Source organism: Bufo gargarizans, chromosome 1 (genome assembly GCF_014858855.1).
Source record: "Bufo gargarizans isolate SCDJY-AF-19 chromosome 1, ASM1485885v1, whole genome shotgun sequence".
Classification (NCBI taxonomy): domain Eukaryota; kingdom Metazoa; phylum Chordata; class Amphibia; order Anura; family Bufonidae; genus Bufo; species Bufo gargarizans.
This window is the reverse complement of record NC_058080.1, coordinates 751,879,664-751,892,728: the sequence shown is the minus strand read 5'-3', so window position 1 is coordinate 751,892,728 and position 13,065 is coordinate 751,879,664. Positions and strand designations below refer to the sequence as shown.

At 46.5% G+C, this 13,065-nt stretch overlaps 1 protein-coding gene and 1 long non-coding RNA gene across 2 annotated transcripts in view; one reads left to right on the top strand and one right to left on the bottom strand.

The window, feature by feature from the left end:
* LOC122925098 (oocyte zinc finger protein XlCOF6-like) overlaps window positions 1–13,065 on the top strand; it is an 818,943-nt gene that overhangs the window by 115,812 nt on the left and 690,066 nt on the right. The gene's annotated exons all lie outside the window — the stretch shown is intronic.
* LOC122925166 lies at window positions 99–13,022 on the bottom strand. Its single transcript, XR_006387548.1, has 3 exons — window positions 12,961–13,022; window positions 465–589; window positions 99–148 (listed from the first exon to the last, which is right to left on the bottom strand). It is a non-coding gene; the product is annotated as an uncharacterized LOC122925166 (long non-coding RNA).

Genomic DNA, 13,065 nt, shown 5'->3' with positions numbered 1-13,065 from the left:
TGAGTTCTAGGATCTTCTGCTCGTGTATCAGGGGGTGAGGGGGAGGCTCTGTGATGGGGGGAGGGGTCCTGCTCCGCCCTCCTGACTCCTGGAGATGGATGATGGGAGTCACACAGTCCTCCGATATCTTCTTTACTATTGTGTACTCCTGTGGATGGAGAGAGACACTTAGGGAACAAACCCTTCAGGGGCCATATGCTCTCCTCCGACCATTTCCTCCTGGGTACAACGTGCCTACTTACCTTCTCATGGCTCCTACATCATGACTATTGGTCACTGGTCACATGATACATCACTCACCATATTGGGGGCTGATCTTCAGGTTCTCCATCACTTGGAAGGTCTGGAGGCCGTTCTCCAGGACCCCGGACTCTTCCTATCACTTCCTATGATGGATTCTCCTTCCCGAATGTCTGACTTGTTACAGAATACAATAAAGAGGAGAGAAATCTAGAAAAGTTTACCTCTCCGCTCAGCAGGGAGATGATCTCCAAGGCGAGGTCTAATATTCTTCTGCTGATCTCCTTCCTGTCCATCCTTGGTGGCTCATTCAGGACAAGGCTCGTATTGCTGGTTTTCTTCGTCCCTCCTCCAAAAAAAAGGAAAAAAGGAATGAGCTCCAGTGTGTATGTAAGCTCCTGGCAGTGAAAACCTCATTCACAGGGAGCAGATTCTCTCATCCATCACAGAATTACGACAACCCCACTATCCCCACTACTACTCCCCCCATCATACTAAGCTGAGGAGAAGAGAAGGATTCCTTGTGTGTAATGGAGGAGAATCTCCAGAGGTGACATGTCTGAGCTCTCCACCACACTGTCTCCTCACAGCTCATCTTACCTGCAGGCTGGAGGAATGGCTGATACCAGAGAGAACAAGAGCCCTGACCACCGACCAGGATCTGCCCAGTATCTACTGCACTGCCAGAGCTGAAGGACCTAGGGGGATGTCACAGTCATGTGATCAGTGCAGGGGGGGCGGGGCAGGGCTCTGCAGTGGAGAGGATAATAGGTGGTGAGGGGACTGTGATGATGGTCATGTGACATGATGACACGTGTATACACTGCTCATGAGGGCTCTTACCTTGTGATATAAGAGGCTGGATGCTCCTCCATTACATATCACCTGCCAGTATGAGCAGATCCTGATGGTGGAAATGCTCATACACCGGATATCTAAAGCCCTGCTAAAACTGCCGATCCCTAGGATAGGTAGCAGGGGATGAGACAGCTGTGTCTCTCTGAGGCCTAGAAACAACACACACCAGATAATAAGAAACAGCGAAGGCAACAAGTACTTAGCTTAGAGATGTATGGAGAAGCAGGAGATCCAAGACAAACCAGCACTAGCAACTCCAAGCAGAAACTATCAACCGCATGGTCAGCAGTGTGAGGCGGATCTAAATAGAGCCTCATCACTGATAACGAGCGGCACATGAGGAGAGGTGAGATCCTGCCAACTAATAACATACATAGAGGAAAACAGGGAGACCTGTGAGATAGCCTCACGTGCAGCAAGTCTATCCGATCTTCCCACCTCTGCCACAGGAGGGACCGTGACAGTACTTCCCCTTCTATGGGTGGCCTCCAGACACCCAGGACCGACTATCAGGATGCGCCCTGTAAAAGGCCCTCATAAGGCGACTGGCATTAACTTCGGTCGCAGGAACCCACATTCTTTCCTCTGGACCTTAACCCTTCCAGTGCATGAGGTACTGAAGAGATCCACGAAGACTACGTGAGTTCACTATCCTGGCAATCTGAAACTCAAGATTACCATCCACCATGACAGGATGGTGGTGGCAGGGAAGACGGTTCAGCAGGTTCAACATATCTTTTAAGCAATGATTTGTGAAACACTTCATGAATCTTCAAAGCTTGCTGAAGCTCAAGAGAAAAAGCAACCGGTTTAATAATGGCAGAGATCTTGTATGGCCCAATAAACATTGGCCCCAACTTCCAAGAGGGTACCTTCAACTTAATGTTTCTTGTGGACAGCCACACAATCACCCACTCTCCGGTCCAGACCACTCATACGTCTCTTGTCAGCCATACATTTATACTTTTTGCCCATTTTATTTAGATTGTTTTGAATCTTCCACCAAATAGATGACACATAGAGGAGAATCTTTCCAAGTATACCAGACGTCTCAGTACCAGAAAATGTGCCAAACTGCGGATGGAACCCATATCCCCCCAAAAACAGCGACTTATCAGTGGACTCCTGTCTACGGTTATTTATGGCAAACTCGGCCAACGACAAAAATGAAGACCACTCCTCCTGATCCTCAGAGACAAAACATCTCAAATAAGTCTCTAGATTCTGGGTAGCGCGCTCAGTCTGCCCGTTCGACTGAGGATGAAAGGCCGAAGAGAAGGACAATTGGACCCCCAGACAAGTACAGAACGCCTTCCAGAATCTGGAAACAAATTGAGTCCCCCTATCAGACACCACATCAGAGGGAATGCCGTGTAGTTTTACGACACCACATCAGAGGGAATGCCGACAAACACTTGAGCGAGAGTTTTGGCATTAGGTAAACCTGATAATGGTATAAAGTGTGCCATCTTGCTGAAGCGGTCAACAACCACCAGAATCATAGTTTTCCCTGAAGAATTAGGCAAATCTGTGATAAAGTCCATGGACAAATGAGTCCAGGGCCGGGATGGGATGGACAAGGGAAGTAGAGATCCTGAAGGCAGAGTATGAGCCACCTTAGCACGCGCACAAGTCTCACAAGCTGCCACATAGCCCTCAACACATTTACGTAACCCTGGCCACCAGAATCTTCATGAAATGAGATCCACAATGGATCTGCTACCAGGGTGTCCCATAAGAACAGTATCGTGATGTTCCTTAACCCCTTAAGGACTTATGACATACCAATCACAGTCTGAGCATTTGGGGGCGGCGGTGCTGTCCTTGGTGCGGGGAGAGAGGCGGGAGATTCAAACTCCCGGCGCTCCTCTCTCCCCTCCTCTTCCTGCTGCTGCTCCTGCACCGTTCTGCACCAGCTTCTGTGATCCCCCCGTCGGCAACCATCACCCTCCAGGTAGGAGGGTGATGGATAGGTTAGGGTCAGTGAGGGAGAGGCACGATTAGGCAGGGATAGAAGGGAGAGGTAGTTAGGGGGGGGGGGGGGAAACTTTATCTGATTTATTGTTTCTGACCCATTTGTGAATCTGATGGTGGAGCAGACGAACCTGTATGCCCAACAGTTCGTTGCTCAGCACCCAGGCTCCTTTTTGGCTAGACCCGGTGGCTGGACGCCGGTCAGTGCAGCCGAGATGAGGACGTTTTGGGGCTGCGTGCTGCACATGGGTCTAGTGCAAAAAATGAGTGTCAGGCAATACTGGAGTGGGGATGTCCTCTACCATACCCCACTCTACAGTATGGCCATGACACGTTCCAGGTTTGAGGCCATCCGGAAATGCCTGCATTGTTCAGATAATGCAGCATGTCGTCGTCCCCCCCCCCCCCCCCGAGGTGATCCTGTCCTATGACCGTCTGTATAAGATACGGCCGGTGATCGATCACTTCGGGGCCAAATTTGCGCAGGCCTACGTACCTGGAAGGGAGGTCGCGGTTGATGAGTCTCTCGTTGCTTTCAAGGCGAGACTCAGTTTCCGCCAATACATTCCAACTAAGCAGGCGAGGTATGGCGTGCAAATGTACAAAATTTGTGAGAGTACCTCAGGGTACACTTACAAATTTCGTGTGTACTAGGGGCAAGATTCCCGTATTGAACCCCCAGAATGTCCACCCACTCTGGGTGTTTGCGGGAAACTCGTCATAGGGACCTTATGCAACCACTGCTAGATAAGGGTTACCACTTGTACGTGAATAACTTTTATACTAGCATTCCCTTGTTCAGGTCCCTTGCCGCCAGGATCCACGTCCGCTTGTGGGACCGTGCGGAAAAATCAGCGCGGCCTCCCTGCCTACCCCCTCCAGGTACCTATTCTCCAGGGGTGAGACCCATGCCCTTACCAGTGGAAACCTGTTGCTGGTCATATAGAAGGACAAGAGGGATGTCCTTATACTGTCCACAATCCACGGTAACAGCATCACCCCTGTCCCTGTGCGAGGTACTGCGGCAACGGTCCTCAAGCCCGATTGTATCGTCGACTACAATCGGTATATGGGAGGAGTTGATCTCTCTGATCAAGTCCTCAAGCCATATAATGCCATGCGCAAAACCCGGGCATGGTACAAAAAAGTTGCGGTCTACTTGGTACAGGTTGCCTTGTACAGCGCTTTTGTACTATCCCAAAGCGCTGGCAGCACAGGGACATTCCTCCAATTCTATGAGGCAGTCCTCAAGGACCTGATTTTTTCAGACCAGGAAAGAGCAGGCCGGAGTACCTCGGGAATTGGAGGCGCCCGGATCGTCCCTGGCCAACACTTTCCAGGTGTGGTTCCCCCATATTGGAAAGAAGGGACGAACCCAAAAAAGATGCAGAGTCTGTCACAAGAGGAGGATACGGAAGGACACCACCACTCAATGTGACACTTGCCCCGATCATCCGGGCCTCTGCGTTATCGATTGCTTCAGGGAGTATCACACTTCCATGGAGTACTACATTTTTATAATCCCCAAAAGTCCCCTAGAGAACATAAAAAACTATGGCTCTCAGACTTTGGAGACATGGAAACAATTATTTTCCCCAAAAATATTAGTTTTAGTGCAGGCATCCTCAAACTGCGGCCCTCCAGATGTTGTAAAACTATAACTCCCAGCATGCCCAAACAACCTACAGCTATCAGCAGGGCATGGTGGGAATTGTAGTTTTACAACATCTGGAGGGCCTCAGTTTGAGGATGCCTGCTTAGTGTCTCCAAAGTCTGAGAGCCATACATACAAATGATTATATAGTGTAAAATCTAAATAAATAAAAAAAAAAAATGTAGAAATATTAGGTATCGCCGCGTCCGTAAGAATCTGCCCTATAAAAATAACATTTGACCAAACCCCTCGGATGAACAGCGTTAAAAATATTAAATAAAAACGGTGCCAAAACACAAATTTTTTGGCAAAATGTTCATTTGAATCCTTTTTTTCCGGTAATAAAGCAAGGGTTAACAGCCAAACAAAACTAAATATTTATTGCCCCGATTCTGTAGTTTTGCAGAAACACCCCATATGTGGTCGTAAATGGCTATATAGCCACACGGCAGGGCATAGAACGAAGGGAACGCCATATGGTATCTGGAAGGCAGATTTTGATGGACTGGTTTATTTACACCATGTCCCATAAGAAGCCCCCCCTGATGTAGCCTAGACTAGAAACTCCACAAAAGTGACTATATCTGAGAAACTACACCCCTCAAGGTATTCAAAAGTTACTTTACAAACTTTGTTAACTCTTTAGGTGTTCCACAAAACTTAATAGCGAATGTAGAAACAATTTTAGAATTAAAAATTTTTGTCACCTTGCCTCAAAAAAGTGTAATATAGAGCAACCAAAAATCACATTTACCCTAAAATAGTCTCAAAACAACAACCACCTTAACCCATAGTTTCCTAGATGGGGTCACTTTTATGGAGTTTCTACTCTAGGGGTGCAGCAGGAGGCTTGAAAGGGTACATGGTGTAAATAAACCAGTCCAGCAGAATCTGCCTTCCAAAAACCATATGACGTTCCCCTTCTTCTATGTCCTGCCGTTTAGCCAAATAGTAGTTTACGACGACATATGGGGTGTTTTTGCAAACTACAGAATCAGGGCAAACCATATTGAGTTTTTTGGCAGTTAACCCTTACTTAATTACTGGAAAAAATTTAAAATTCTCCCCCCAATAAAATCCAACGAAATTCTAAAATTGTTTCTCTATCTGCCATTAACTCTTGTGGAACACCTAAAGGGTTAAAAAAGTCTGTAAACCCAGTTTTAAATACCTTGTACTTTCTTAGATGGAGTCACTTTTTTGAAATTTCTATTCTAGGGGTGCAACGGGTAGCTTGAAATGGGACATGGTATAAACAAAGCCAGTCCTGCAAAATCTGCCTTGCAAAAACCATATGGCGTTCCCCTTCTATGTCCTCCCGTTTGGCCAAACAGTAGTTTAGGACCACATATGGGGTGTTTCTGCAAACTACAGAATCAGGGCAACCCATATTGAGTTTTGTTTGGCAGTTAATCCTGGCTTTGTTCCTGGAAAAAATTGATTATATTAGAAATTTTTCACACAAAAAAATAAAAAATAATAAAAAAAATTATCGAAATTCTTAAATTGCATGTCCATTTGCCATCAACTCTTGTGGAAGGGTTAACAAAGTTTGTAAAATCAGTTTTGAATACCTTGAGGGGTATAGTTTCTAAAATTGGGTCATTTTTGGGTGGTTTCTATTACGTAAGCCTCACAAAGTGACTTCAGACCTGGACTGATCCATATAAAGTGGGATTTGGAAAATTTCTAAATTTGCTTCTAAACTTCTAAGCTTTGTAACATCCCCAAAAAATAAAATGGCATTCCCAAAACGATACAAACATGAAGTAGACATATGGGGAATGTAAAGTCATCACAATTAGAGAAACTGAAACTTTGACATTTGCTAACTTTTCCCCATTTTTGGTAAATTTGGTATTTTTTTATGCAAAATTGTTACTTTTTTTACCCAATTTTAGAAGTGTCATGAAGTACAATATGTGACAAAAAACAATCTCAGAACGGCCTGGGTAAGTAAAGGCGTTTTAAAGTTGTTCACACATAAAGTGACACTAGTCAGATATTCAAAAAAATGGCCAAGTCCTTAAAGTGAAATAGGGCTGAGTCCTTAAGGGGTTAAACACATTGTGTCGTAGTGCCAAAGGGACAAACAACTTCCCTGGAGGACAGGAATCGGGTGTCTCTCCCTGGGCCTCCAACACCTCTGCCTCAAGTTCAGGATAAAGGGCAGATACAACCACCCCATCAGCCAATATCGGAGCAGGATCCTCCGAAAACCCCCTTCCCGGGAAAGCTACGCGACAAGGCATCCGCCTTGACGTTTTTAATCCCAGGACGATAAGTGACAATTAAATTAAATCTAGTAAAAAACAACGACCATCTGGCCTGCCTTGGGTTCAGACGTTTAGCCGACTGCAGGTAGGCCAGATATTTGTGATCAGTAATTACCGTAACGGGATGAATCGCTCCTTCCAACCAATGACGCCACTCTTCAAAAGCCAATTTTATGGCCAACAACTCTCTATTACCTACATCATAATTTGGAAAGAGGACAATATTCCTTGTGTGGATGAACGTCACTATAAATCAATTACAATGGCCCAAAATAGTGATTATCGGTTATATTAAAACATAACTTTTACTATTGAAATTAAAAGATAGGCCATAAATGTGAATTTGATAAAGTCAGGAGAGCGGCGGTATTACAGGTCAATGTGCACGGCGGTATTACAGGTCAATGTGCACGGCGGCACCCAACAGTAGATGAAAAAAGGCAAGGTGCTCGGCGGCACCTGGGATGAAAACCGTACTCCTACCGATCTGTCGTCGACGTCCAGAGTGCGTCCCGATGACACCGGAGTGAATGGCTCCAAACCGGACGCTCAGCTGCTGGAGGTGGCGGGGTCGTAACAATCCCTAATTTGACCCTATGGTATAGTCTGGGGCTTGCGCTAATAACTAATTAGAGGTAGCAGCCTAACCACAGGGCACTCGTCCTTAAAAAGGGCGACCCTGTCAGGAACCGCTCCCTGTGGACTGGCCCTGTTTGGCCCTAATCTAGTCCCGCTCCCTAAATGCACGTTTCATATCTCAGAAATCATCAGGGGAAGTTTAACTAGGACAACAGAGACGATCGGGTGATACCAGTTATAACACACCCATATGATCATCTATAAACTGTATGGACTGCTGGAAGGAGTACTGGATAAAGCTCCTCAACCATAATACGGGCATCTCACTAGCCGGGGGCAATAGGTCGCACCCGCGCTATGTTTGGCGCCAGATAAGGCAATCACCTGTCCGGCGTACCGCGTCATCGCATCAAAGCGTGTGACGAAACAAGGGCCTCCGCGCATGCGCGGTGACGTAGTACCTACGTGTCATCAATGATGCTCGTGCGCGCATGCGCAGTGACTCGGCCGCTCGGCAGGAATCTCCAAGGACGCTGCTCAAACTAGATGATGTAAGCGCGTCGGAACGCCCTGTCTTAACAATGCGATCAGCTGACACTGGTTGCCAGGAGTCCCGGGCGCGTCCCCAGCAGCCAATCGCAAAATGGTCTTTTAATATAGACCATATTAAATGGAGAGACATTTTCAGCGTTTATAGAATCAGATCCTATAGAAGGTCACACTGAATTAGCCAGAGAGGGTACACATGTCGCATTGGGGTATGAATTATAGTTGAGCATTATAGTTCCAGTTACAGAGAAAAAGTTGAAATATCCACGCATATGTGGTGTGTATGAGGGATGTATCAATTAGGGATCCGTACCTATGTGGTGCCCTACCCATGTAATTACTGTAGAGATGGCTTTAGGGGAGGTTTCAAATGAAGCAGCTAAAGTTAAGCTGCTCATTCAAACCGGTAGGTGATACCATGCGCAGCCGAAAGATCCATCGGGTCTCGTGTTGCAAGAGTGTACGATCCCAGTCACCTCCTTTTAATGGTTGTCTGACCAGCTCTATCCCAGTAGCACTTAAACATTTCGGATTCCCATCATGGACCTCATGTATGTATCTGGAGACTGCTGTGTCTCTATTATTGGCTATGTCTCCAAGGTGTTCATCTATACGTCTTCGTAATTCCCTTTTTGTTTTTGAGTCACTGCGCATGCGCGCACGAGCATCATTGATGACACGTAGGTACTACGTCACCGCGCATGAGCGCAGGGCCTTGTTTCGTCACACGCTTTGATGCGATGACGCGGTACGCCGGACAGGTGATTGCCTTATCTGGCGCTAAACATAGCGCGGGTGCGACTTATTGCCCGCGGCTAGTGAGATGCCCGTATTATGGTTGAGGAGCTTTATCCAGTACTCCTTCCAGCAGTCCGTACAGTTTATAGACTGTATATGGGTGTGTTATAACTGGTATCACCCGATCGTCTCTGTTGTCCTAGTTAAACTTCCCCTGATGATTTCTGAGATATGAAACGTGCATTTAGGGAGCGGGACTAGATTAGGGCCAAACAGGGCCAGTTCCACAGGGAGCGGTTCCTGACGGGGTCGCCCTTTTTAAGGACGAGTTCCCTGTGGTTAGGCTGCTACCTCTAATTAGTTATTAGCGCAAGCCCCAGACTATACCATAGGGCCAAATTAGGGATTGTTACGACCCCACCACCTCCAGCAGCTGAGCGTCCGGTTTGGAGCCATTCATTCCGGTGTCATCGGGACGCACTCTGGACGTCGACGACAGAGCGGTAGGAGTACGGTTTTCATCCCAGGTGCCACCGAGCACCTTGCCTTTTTTTCATCTACTGTTGGGTGCCGCCGTGCACATTGACCTGTAATACCGCCGCTCTCCTGACTTTATCAAATTCACATTTAGAGCCTATCTTTTAATTTCAATAGTAAAAGCTACATCATAATTTCTTTCGGCAGAAGAGAGGTTTTTTTAGAGAAAAAAAGCACAAGGGCGCCATTTGCTAGGAGAAGAACCCTGGGACAAGACATCTCCACCGCCTACCTCTGATGCGTCAACTTCCACAATAAATGGTTGTGACATCACGTTGCACCACAATAGGAGCAGAAGCAAAACATTCCTTTATCGCTGAAAAAGCATGTAATGCGTCTTCAGACCAGACTGAGAAATCCGCGCCTTTCTTAGTCATATCAGTTAAAGGTTTAACAACAGTTGAGTAATTCAAGATAAATTTACGATAGTAGTTGGTGAACCCCAAAAATCGCAGATCTTCGGATCGATCCCAGTGCAACACAGCACTGACTTTTTCCAGATCTACACGAAAACCTGAAGAGGAGAGTAGGTAACCCAGGAATTGCACTTCAGGGACAGCAAATACACACTTCTCCCTTTTGGCATACCAGTTAGGGCTCGTTCAAACAACCGTGCCGTTTTTTGCGATCAGCAAAAAACGGAAGCTGCCCGTGTGCCTTCCGCAATTACGGAACGGAACAGGAGGCCCATTATAAAAATGACTATTCTTGTCCGCAAAACGGACAAGAATAAGACAGGACTCATAATTTTTGCAGGGCCACGAAACGGAGCAACAGATGCGGACAGCACACAGAATGCTGTCCGCATCTTTTGCGGACCCATTGAAATGAATGGTTCCGTATACAGAACGCAAAATAAGTTTGTGTGAACGAGCCCTTATTCTCTCTTAGGATCTGTAAGACCTGTCTCACATGATCCTCATGCGTCTCCATATCAGTGGAATAAATTATAATATCATCCAGATAAACCAACACAACCCTGCCCACCAGATGATGAAAGATGTCATTGATGAAGTGTTGAAAAACCGCAGGGGCATTGGACAAACCAAAAGGCATGACCAGATTCTCAAAATGACCCTCAGGAGCATTAAAGGCCGTTTTCCATTCGTCCCCTTCCTTGACTATTATCAGATTATATGTCCCCCCTCAAATCCAACTTAGAAAACACATTGGCGACAACAATCTGATTGAATAAATCTTGGATCAAAGGAAGGGGATAGGGATCACGGATAGTGATGCGATTAAGCTCACGGACGTCCAAACATGGCCTAAGAGTTCCATCCTTTTTTTTTTAACAAAGAAGAACCCCGCAGCCACTGGTGATTTGGATGGTCTAATATGACCTTTAGCCAAACTCTCGGTGATATACTCTCACATGGCTACTCTTTCGGGTTCAGAAAGATTATACAACCGAGACTTTGGCAATCTAGCTCCGGGAATAAGGTTGATGGGGCAATCATACTCCCGATGAGGAGGCAACTTCTGGTCTCCACCCTTAGAGAAAACATCAGAAAAATCCGAAAGGAAAGAAGGTAACATTTTAGTAGTTACAACAGAAAGCGACGTGCTGAGACAGTTGACAAGGCAGAAATCACTCCAATCAAGAATCTGTCTTGCTTGGAAATCGATAGTAGGGTTATGTTTGGTTAACCATGGTAAACCTAGCACCAGAGGAGCAGGCAGACCCTCCAGCACAATACATGAAATGGATTCAATATGAGAATCTCCCTCCTTAAGGCGAATGTCCTGCACCATTTGAGACAGACACTTTTGAAAGAGAGGGGCGGAATCAATCACAAACACAGTAATATTTTTGTCTAATGCGCTTGTTGTCAAACCATGCATACGGACAAACTGGCCACCCACTAAGTTAACCCCTCCCCTACTGTCAATAAACACTTCCATTTCCACAGTTCTAGAATCTAGTGTCACCTTTGCAGGCAGGAGAAATCAGATACTACCGGTAAAAGACAAAAGTACATTCTCAACTTCCCCATCCACACTACCAAGAGTGAGAAGAGGACATTTCACCTTGATGTTTAACATAAAGACATACGTTAACAAAATGTCCTCTTTGGCCACAGAAAAAGCAAAGTCTTTTCTTAACCCTAAAGTTTTTATCACCTGGTCCACCTTGGGATATAAGAGGCTGGTGCTCCTCCATTACATGTCACTGCACACACGTGTATACACTGCACATGACGGGTCTTACCTTGTGATATAAGAGGCTGGTGCTCCTCCATTACATGTCACTGCACACACGTGTACACACTGCACATGACGGCTCTTACCTTGTGATATAAGAGGCTGGTGCTCCTCCATTACATGTCACTGCACACACGTGTATACACTGCACATGACGGCTCTTACCTTGTGATATAAGAGACTGGTGCTCCTCCATTACATGTCACTGCACACACGTGTATACACTGCACATGACGGCTCTTACCTTGTGATATAAGACGCTGGTGCTCCTCCATTACATGTCACTGCACACACACGTGTATACACTGCACATGACGGCTCTTACCCTGTGATATAAGAGGCTGGTGCTCCTCCATTACATGTCACTGCACACACGTGTATACACTGCACATGACGGCTCTTACCCTGTGATATAAGAGGCTGGTGCTCCTCCATTACATGTCACTGCGCACACGTGTATACACTGCACATGACGGCTCTTACCCTGTGATATAAGAGGCTGGTGCTCCTCCATTACATGTCACTGCACACACGTGTATACACTGCACATGACGGGTCTTACCCTGTGATATAAGAGGCTGGTGCTCCTCCATTACATGTCACTGCACACACGTGTACACACTGCACATGACGGCTCTTACCATGTGATATAAGAGGCTGGTGCTCCTCCATTACATGTCACTGCACACACGTGTATACACTGCACATGAAGGCTCTTACACTGTGATATCAGAGGCTGGTGCTCCTCCATTACATGTCACTGCACACACGTGTATACACTGCACATGAAGGCTCTTACACTGTGATATCAGAGGCTGGTGCTCCTCCATTACATGTCACTGCACACACGTGTATACACTGCACATGACGGCTCTTACCCTGTGATATAAGAGGCTGGTGCTCCTCCATTACATGTCACTGCACACACGTGTACACACTGCACATGACGGCTCTTACCCTGTGATATAAGAGGCTGGTGCTCCTCCATTACATGTCACTGCACACACGTGTATACACTGCACATGACGGGTCTTACCTTGTGATATAAGAGGCTGGTGCTCCTCCATTACATGTCACTGCACACACGTGTATACAATGCACATGACGGCTCTTACCTTGTGATATAAGAGGCTGGTGCTCCTCCATTACATGTCACTGCACACGTGTATACACTGCACATAACGGCTCTTACCCTGTGATATAAGAGGCTGGTGCTCCTCCATTACATGTCACTGCACACACGTGTATACACTGCACATGACGGGTCTTACCTTGTGATATAAGAGGCTGGTGCTCCTCCATTACATGTCAATGCACACACGTGTATACACTGCACATGACGGCTCTTACCTTGTGATATAAGAGGCTGGTGCTCCTCCATCATGGCCTCCTTGTACAGGTCCTTGTGTCCTTCTATATACTCCCACTCCTCCATGGAGAAATAGACAGCGACAT